Source organism: Amblyomma mixtum, chromosome 1 (genome assembly GCF_055824585.1).
Source record: "Amblyomma mixtum isolate Tamu chromosome 1, ASM5582458v1, whole genome shotgun sequence".
Classification (NCBI taxonomy): Eukaryota; Metazoa; Arthropoda; class Arachnida; order Ixodida; family Ixodidae; genus Amblyomma; species Amblyomma mixtum.
This window is the reverse complement of record NC_143012.1, coordinates 205,684,804-205,693,595: the sequence shown is the minus strand read 5'-3', so window position 1 is coordinate 205,693,595 and position 8,792 is coordinate 205,684,804. Positions and strand designations below refer to the sequence as shown.

Genomic DNA, 8,792 nt, shown 5'->3' with positions numbered 1-8,792 from the left:
CTTGGAAACCTACAAAACTTTGAAACAAGTGCCTGAATGGGTACCGAGAATTGAGCCTCTTGTACATACGAAACGCTTTTAGCGCCTTACGTCAGCCAAGGTTTGGTTGATGGTTTTAGCCCATACCAACGCCATGTACCATGTCCTTAAGTGTGTGTATACTTCTCTTGTTTTCTTGTGATGTATGTGTCTGAGAAGGCAATAAAAAAATGGGTGTAGCTCAGATGGTAGAGCGCTCGCTTAGCATGCGAGAGGTACTGAGATCGATACCCAGCACCTCCACAACTTTTTTTAACCGCAGTTTTCACAGTTATTGAGGAGAGTGAGGAGAGTTAGCTCTCAAGAGCTTCCAACTGTAATTCGTAATATGTCGGGGGTGTAGCTCAGATGGTAGTGCGCTCGCTTAGCATGCGAGAGGTACTGGGATCGATACCCAGCACCTCCACGATTTTTTTAACCTCAGTTTTCACAATTATTGAGGAGAGTCAATGGAGTCAGCTCTCAAGAGATTACGACTGTAATTCGGAATATGTCGGGGGTGTAGCTCTGATAGGCGTCAAGAAATGAGATCAAGCATATACGTTTGCAAAACGAAGTGACGTCAGATCCCTCGGTTGTAGAGAACGCTTTTGCTGACCATTATCACGATGTGTTCGGCAATGTCACACGCTTCGAGCCAGGCTTCGACAGCGATTTCATGATGGGAATGCCAAGGCTGGATGACGACGTTAAGGAAAGCCTAGGAATGCCAATAAGTGTGAGCGAGATCAAAACAGCGATAGAGAAGCTGCCGTCGGGCAAATCGCCAGGGCCGGACGGCCTAGGCGCCGCTTTTTACAAAACATTCGGTCAAGGATTGGCGTGTATTTTGCATAAACTACTGTCAGAAGTGTATAAAGTAAAAAAAAGTCCCTCCTTCCTTCCAGACATCACACACAGTGCTGATTCCGAAAACCGATAATCCGGAAAAGCTCCTTGTAGGCTCATATAGACCAATATCTCTCATCAATACAGACTACAAAATCTTTATGAAAGTACAAACTGGACGATTACAACGGGTAATTAGGGAGCTAGTAGGGCTACATCAGACGTGCGGCATAAGAGAGCGCACAATCTCAAAGAACACCCACATCGCAAGAAGTGTACTAGAATGTTGTGATGCCCTTGAGGGTCGAGTGGCCATGTTACAGCTTGACCTTGTGAAGGCTTTTGACGGGGTGTCGCACGAGGTGCTTTTCAGTATACTGCAGCACTGTAATGTTTGGAGCATATCTTTAGACGTCGTCAAAATGGGTTATGAAGAATGTTCAATGCAGATTATCATCAACAAGTGTCTTAGTTCAAAGGTGCTAGTCCGCTCCTCTGTGAGGCAAGGGTGTCCTTTGTCTCTACTTTTTGTCGTATACCTCGAACCTTTATGTAGGGCAGTCATCGATGATGCAAACATACGTGGTTTTAGACTGCACGCCGCTGAAGTTAAAAGTTATGCAGATGACGTTTCAGTCTTCTGCGAGGACAGAGAAAGCGTGCTAGAGGCTGTGCTCATTGCAAGGAATTTCTGTTGCTGTACTGGTGCTCGGATTAACTTCGGAAAAAGTGTGGGCATATGACGTGGGAGCTGGAATACGACACCCGCCAATTTCGCGGGTATACAGTGGACTACAGTGCCTGCACGTTATCTCGGGGTGCCCCTTCAGCACTATAGGGACTCGACGCAGTTCTGGAGTGAACAAACAGAAGAGTTGAGGGAAAAAAAACAAAAGGATGGCAGGATTGCGGATTGTCGGTGCTCGCGCGTGCCGCAGCGTGCAATGTTCTTTTGATTGCCAAAGTGTGGTATATGATGCACGTGTTGTTCATGCCTCGTATAAACGTGCAAAAGATGCACGGAGTGTTCGCTGTCTTTATCTGGAACTCCACTTGGGAGCGGACCAGTCGTACAAACCTTTTTCGCAAAGTTCGCGATGGTGGGATTGGGCTATCACACTTGTTCATACGACAGATCGTTTCGCGATTCTTCTTCCTGCGTGATGAAAGCAACGATTTTATCCGTATAGTCATCCAGGCGAGATTGGCAAAAACACAGCCTGAGGTTGTTGCTTCTACATCCAATGTTGCCAGTACAAGAGTGACCGGCTGCTGTCGAAAAGTAGTTGCTTCCTTTAGGATACTTTGTGCACGTTTTTCCTTGGAGCATTTGTCCTGAGTAACAAAGAAACAACTGTACGCAGACTGAGTTGACAACATGCTGCCCACCCTACTGTATAGGACGGTGTACTGTGGAGGCTCAGGTAAAGATATACTGAAGCGAGTAAAACAAAAACGCCACAAGCTTTGGAGATGCGCACAAGCATCTCCAAAGCACTGCTTGCCACGATGCTTTTTAGCTGCGAAGGCCGTTTGAACAGAACAGTTTTAGTGCGCATACAGTCACCAACAGCGACAAGGAATCTTGTCACTGCCCGTACGTTCGCCGCACGATCTTGTGCTTTTGCCTAGCAACCCGAGTTACAACCCGAGCTTACTCGGGTAAGCTCGGGTAAGCCACAGGTGCCATCGGGCCACAGGTGCTCCGATGGCTTACTCTGAAGCACCGTCGTAGTCCGCTGTTCTACAAACGGTTCGGCTCCGTGGAGTTGTTTATTGAGTGGCTGAAAAATACTGTTGGTTTTTATCCTCACATTATGCCTAATGGAAAACACCTCGAATAAAAAAGATACTCGGGTAGCTCGGGTAAGTTCGGAGGAGCGTCGCGCCACCTGCGCGAGAGGTTGCTCGGGAAGAGCAACATGGGTCGCACAATCCCGACGGGTGGCTGTGAGAGAAACAGCCACCGGCCAGTGCAGTGCCGCATAGCTTAACCGCTGTGCTACTGCACTGACAGTGGTATGAGTAATCGTCGCCATCTATGAACTTTAAGTAGAGAATAAACAATTCTGCATATGTGGGCATTAAAGCACTAAACATATCCCGTCATACCCAGAATGTCACGGGTCGCTCAAAAGACGCGGGTCTTGGGGACACTGGAAGACCAGGACCACAGGAGGGCAGGCGCCAGAGACAGTCCAAGTGGTCGCGGCCGGGCGCACGAGCGATTCACTCCGCGCTTCTTCCTCATAGCCCTCCGGAGCTATGAGGAAGCTATAAGCTTCTTCCTCATTTCCGGAGCCCTCCACTACGGCGTCTCTCATAGCCTTAGTCGCTTTGGGACGTTAAACCCAACAAACAAACAAACAAACAAACAAACAAACAAACAAACAAACAAACAAACAAACAAACAAACAAACAAACAAACAAACAAACAAACAAACAAACAAACAAATACCCATAAGGCGGAGCTTAAGTGTACCCTCCAGTTGAAGAATTGACACTTGGATTCACACGTCTACTCGGTTTTAACTACGTTAAACTCCTACCATTGCCCATTCCCCACTGAACCTGAATCACACATTCTTGATAAAATCGAGACGGACTCTCTCATCAGTACTGCCCGTCTCTGCCCGTGCCGTCTCCCTTCCGTTCAGAGCCCTCATGCAGCCTTTCCCTATAAGCTAATTTGGAACTTTGTGTTTTTCATGCGCCGACGCATATTCTCCTGCAATACCGCGATTTCCTTCATCGCTTCACACCTTGCTGGCGTACATGGTTGGCTTCGTCCCAATTGGATGATCAGCTGGCGCGAATCTGGCAAGCCACCGGCTTGCTGGGCTCTTGATGTTACGCTAAGAATAAAGCCACTTATTAAATCTGTGATAACTTAGCCCATGTGTGCTCTGCCGCGCGCCGGGCTGCGCATTGCCACAAAGGCTTAACGGAAGCAGCGTATGCATTACATGCATGCTCTCGACTAGCAGAAATGAGGGCCGATAACGGCGTCGCAGTAGTTGTCTCAATTTACAAAAAAAATAGAAACTGCATTTTATGCACGTCATCACTAATTATCGCGGTTAGCTCAGTTGGCAGAGCGACTGCTCCGGTGAAACGGTGGTCCCGGGTTCGAACCCTGGATCACGACGAATTTTTCTATAACTACGAAGTTTCTATGAAAGCTGTCTAGCTTTGCTTTGAAGCCGTATGGCTGCGCTTGGGTTGATGCCAATGGATAATTTGCTACCTTATTACTAATGTACTCCAGTTTTGTGGGATTCTCCCAAAGCTATGACCAATTATCAGGCTGCTGCTTACATTTCCATCTTAAACATTACATCTGCATGCCGTCAGCCTCTTCACTAAACTGCGCGCCGCAGAAGCACCTTAACGACTACCGCTTTCTGTTGTAATGAACAAACAGAGCATTAGTGAACACAGTGCATTGTGAGGTGAGAAGGGCGCCATAAAAATACTCTAAATGCAGAGAGGAATGCAAGGGAAAGTTGGAACTGTTAGAACTGAGGGAGGGTTCGCAGTGCATGTGAACTCGCATAGCTGCATAGGAAAAAGTAGTAACGAAGCAGAAGACAAAACTGAAGCCCGCCTATGTGCCTGGTGATATTGATTGCATGATGTGGATGGCGAAACCCGTGGGTGTGTTACGAAAACGCAACTATTCTCCGCGGCCGGGCTGTTTGTGAGTGCTAACACCTGTATTTTTTTGTGCAGCGTTAACTTACCAGTGGAGTTTTTCGCTGGCATCCTCCTTGCGATCACTCTAGTGCTCATGCTGAACCCGATATTAATTCATGATGGCCACTCCCGCGCTTCGCAATCGGGATGGACCTCGTCCGTCATGTCGACTTTCGTTTCTGTAAATAATATACTGTGCCAGAGAAGTGAAACGGTGGAGGGGGGGGGGGGGGGGGAGGACAAGCAGGTTCTCCGAAAGAGCAATCCTCAATTTGCATCACTGGGAAAAGAAAACTATGGAAGGAATAGAAGCTATGACTGATGGCGGTGCAGATCGAAAAGTCAAGGTTGTCCAAAATTCGCGCGACACCGGGACACTTGAAGGAGCGCACATGTGACTAAAAAAAATACATGGTCTAGGAAATTCCAGGATGCATGATACCTAAAGATACATTTAATCCTCGTCCAACTGCGCTGACAGCGTATAATGCGAAATTAGATCGCTTGGATGGAAATGAACTCGAATTAAAAATATGAATTCCTGCCAGGGCTCATTGAGCGATGATAAGTGCGAAAATTACTCTTGAAGTTTTTAGACGACGCTGGCTTTATGCATCAGTGGTAGAGACACAATCATTGAAATCACTTACTCGGCGGAGAAATTGCTAACAGGCCACTATAAAGGTAATCCCGCCTGTGCATTCACACCACCACCACTGGTAGGTGAGCCTCTGCATATATTTGCGCATATTAGACGCCAGAACTCTCGATTGTGTTCTGTAAAGGCAGTAGCTAGAGTATACCAATGTCCAGTGCGAGCCCCATGGAATGTTTTAATTGCATCACGTGGGCGCGCCTGGAAAGTTTTCTGGAAAATGTAGCCTGGAAAACATCTGATCAAATGGGGCACCGATGCTGGATTTAATTTGTGATAACCCTTGAGGTGTGTGTGTGAGAACAAGCCATTTGAGCTGTTACGTCAAGTATGTGAGGATGAAAACAAACCGTGTTGCATTGTTTCAGTAATGAAATCTCCTCAGGTATGGTAACGCTTGACTGACGGATAATTCTCCCGATGGCAGGTCGCCTGCTGCAGTGACAGATGCCAGCACTTCTAAATCTGTGCTACGTGCAGGCGCGGGCACAAGTAAACGGAGCCCACTATTCCGTTTCAAGTGCAATCACGCCTTCTCAATTGGAAATGAAGAAGCGTTATTTCTCTATAAGAAGGCCCAACAACCTCCGCTACCAGCATGCGCGTACCACTGCTGGAAATTTCGATTAGGTGACGCGTGAAAAATATTCGAAGACAGTTTTTTTTTATTCGAGCTGTTTGCCATTAGGCATAATGAAAAAGGGAAAGGAAGTTATAAAAAGGAGTGCAAACAAGCATCGCTTAAAAAGCGGCAAAAGTTCGCGATAAAGTGATTATCTTGAAGACAGTTGCGTGCTCCGTTTACTCTTGTCCGTGCCTGTACATGCTCCAAGATTTCTTCTTTACCCAACCGCTTCTTCCAACGCAGCCATTTGAGTGAGGAAGCACGCTTCTGTGAGCTTCAGTCGGATGCAAATTAAGCCTGCAGTGAGCGCGCCGCGCAGAATTCCTCCGCCACAAAAAGGAGTCCTCTGTTTTCCTTTTTCTGCCTACGCGAAAACCTAAACAAAAAACCATACCATCCATATGAAGTTATAACAAAGAAAGAATTTTTATACCGTTTCCTTGTTTGATACTGCCATGAAAAAGCTGATTTCGTTAACTGTTGCGACTGGTCAGCGGAGTAATATAGGACGCCGCGGACCGTGACCCATTCTTATCAACTGCTGTTCTTTTAAGTTATATCCTACTGTACTGTACTTGGCGTGACACGGTGCACGTAGACAACGGTACACAAGGTGCCCGCCGTCGTTCCTCTACACTCTGTCTACGCGTGCATGCCTCTTGGGCATAGTGGAGAGAGAGATAATGCACATTACTAGTTGTCTGTGCCACGTAGGTGAGTGTGTGAGAAAAAATGGCTGAGGCTTAACTTGGTTAAGCCTGGAGAATGCGAAGCATCATCGTGTCGCGTAATTTGGAGGCGCACAACCACAGCGACGGCGCGAGGTGGGCCCCCGTTTCTCAACTGCCGTGACGTCATCGTGTCACGTGGTGTGGCATCATGTATCACGTGATTTGGAGGCGCACAACCACAGCGGCGGCGCGAGGTGGGCCCCCGTTTCTCCACTGTCGTGACGTCATCGTGTCACGTGGTGTGACGTCATATATCACGTGATTTGGAGGCGCACAGCGACGGCGCGAGGTGGCCACCCGTTTCTCCACTGTCGTGACGTCATCGTGTCACGCGGTGTGGCATCATCGTGTAACGTAATTTGGAGGCGCACAAGCACAGCGACGGCGTGAGGTGGGCCCCCGTTTCTCTACTGTCGTGACGTCATCGTGTCACGTGGTGTGACGTCATGTATCGCGTGATTTGGAGGCGCATAACCACGGTGAAGGGCTGAAGTGGTAGCTAAAGTAGTATGCTTCGCTTAAAACTGTACTCCTAGATAAGTTCCAAATACGTCAGCAATAAATGCGTTTCTTGTTGCCGAAGACATGCCAGTAGCGCTATCAAAAGCCAAACTACAGAATGTGACCCAGAATGAAAGTTTGCTGCAGTTGTCCTCAGTGCACCTTGAAGCGATCCCTGAAAACCTTACCATTGCCCTCAACTGACACTACGCAGCGGAAGAAGTGAATGGAGTGGCAGAGAAAGATTACTGTTTAGTCACTGCAGAAGCTGGTCGCGATCATGCATTCCTGTTACATTGCTACACTCCCGTCTACGCTGTTTCTTAGCCGCGCACAAGTTCCTCAAGCTTCGAATATTAATTAGACCAGTATAGGTGAACATTACTTCGCTTTTATTCGAGACATTGGCTCGACTGCTTGGAGAGCGTATTATCTGTACCCGAACTATCATCGGTACTTGCTAGCGGCGATAAGCACGTCACTGTCATTTTGTACTTTAAAATTGTTGCCATAACGGGCATCCTGAGGGGTGCTTCTCTCTTTGGGAAATACTGCCACGAAAAAAAGACACTTCATGTTCGTTTGAAGCCGAGGCGCTTTCTGCGAAAGCTTGCTTGTGACAAGACGCGTTCTGGTTCTCGAGACGCTTGCCTCTTCAAGAGATTGATGACGCGGTACACCTAGCATTCCGGCGTTCAAGGAGCAGGAGCTGTGCGTGCGTATGCTTGGACTGGTTAATGGAGGCGAGATTTACAAGCGTCCGCTGCGATCGGTTGCTCAACGTCGAAGGGGCTCTGCTCTGAACCGGATCCCATCTGGGTCATCGGCGCGAACGATGCGGCAAGGCAGTCAGCTCAAGATCTTTTGACTGCTATTCGAACTGCGTCGGGGGTGTAGCTCAGATGGTAGAGCGCTCGCTTAGCATGCGAGAGGTACTGGGATCGATACCCAGCACCTCCACGACTTTTTTTAAACCTCAGTTTTCACAATTACTGAGGAGAGTCAGCTCTCAAGAGCTCCTGCCTGTAATTAGTGCTTCGTCGGGGGTGTAGCTCAGATGGTAGAGCGCTCGCTTAGCATGCGAGAGGTACTGGGATCGATACCCAGCACCTCCACGACTTTTTTTTAAACCTCAGTTTTCACAATTACTGAGGAGAGTCAGCTCTCAAGAGCTCCTGCCTGTAATTAGTGCTTTGTCGGGGGTGTAGCTCAGATGGTAGAGCGCTCGCTTAGCATGCGAGAGGTACTGGGATCGATACCCAGCACCTCCACGACTTTTTTTTAAACCTCAGTTTTCACAATTACTGAGGAGAGTCAGCTCTCAAGAGCTCCTGCCTGTAATTAGTGCTTTGTCGGGGGTGTAGCTCATCATTCTACTTCCGGCCACTGTCGTGAACGGTCGCAGAATCATGAGCTCCGGTGGAGCGGCGATAGCGGCCCTTGCTGGCCGCGGAAACAGGTCCGACATGGAAGCGGATAAGGATTACGAGATTATTTTGCCGAACCTGCCAACAGGACGTGTTGTTCTCAACACCGTGTTTTTGCACGGCGACGTGCGAGCGCTGCCTTACAAGGTCGAAGATTTTCGTGACGCCTTCGCCCAAGCGGGTGCGCTCCCCGACGTAGTGGCGTTGGGGGCGTACCAAATCAACCATGTTTGGGCGGTGACTCTCAACAGCGCTGAAGCAACAAAGCGATTGGCGGCTTTCAAGGAGCT

At 48.4% G+C, this 8,792-nt stretch overlaps 4 non-coding genes across 4 annotated transcripts; all 4 read left to right on the top strand.

Annotated features, from left to right (window-relative positions):
- The first annotated feature begins 372 nt into the window (after positions 1-372).
- Positions 373-445, top strand: TRNAA-AGC (transfer RNA alanine (anticodon AGC)). Its single transcript has one exon. It is a non-coding gene; the product is annotated as a tRNA-Ala (tRNA).
- A 7,517-nt stretch (positions 446-7,962) lies between these two features.
- On the top strand, positions 7,963-8,035 carry TRNAA-AGC (transfer RNA alanine (anticodon AGC)). The gene has a single exon. It is a non-coding gene; the product is annotated as a tRNA-Ala (tRNA).
- An 82-nt stretch (positions 8,036-8,117) lies between these two features.
- Positions 8,118-8,190, top strand: TRNAA-AGC (transfer RNA alanine (anticodon AGC)). The gene has a single exon. It is a non-coding gene; the product is annotated as a tRNA-Ala (tRNA).
- An 83-nt stretch (positions 8,191-8,273) lies between these two features.
- Positions 8,274-8,346, top strand: TRNAA-AGC (transfer RNA alanine (anticodon AGC)). Its single transcript has one exon. It is a non-coding gene; the product is annotated as a tRNA-Ala (tRNA).
- Positions 8,347-8,792: the final 446 nt, after the last annotated feature.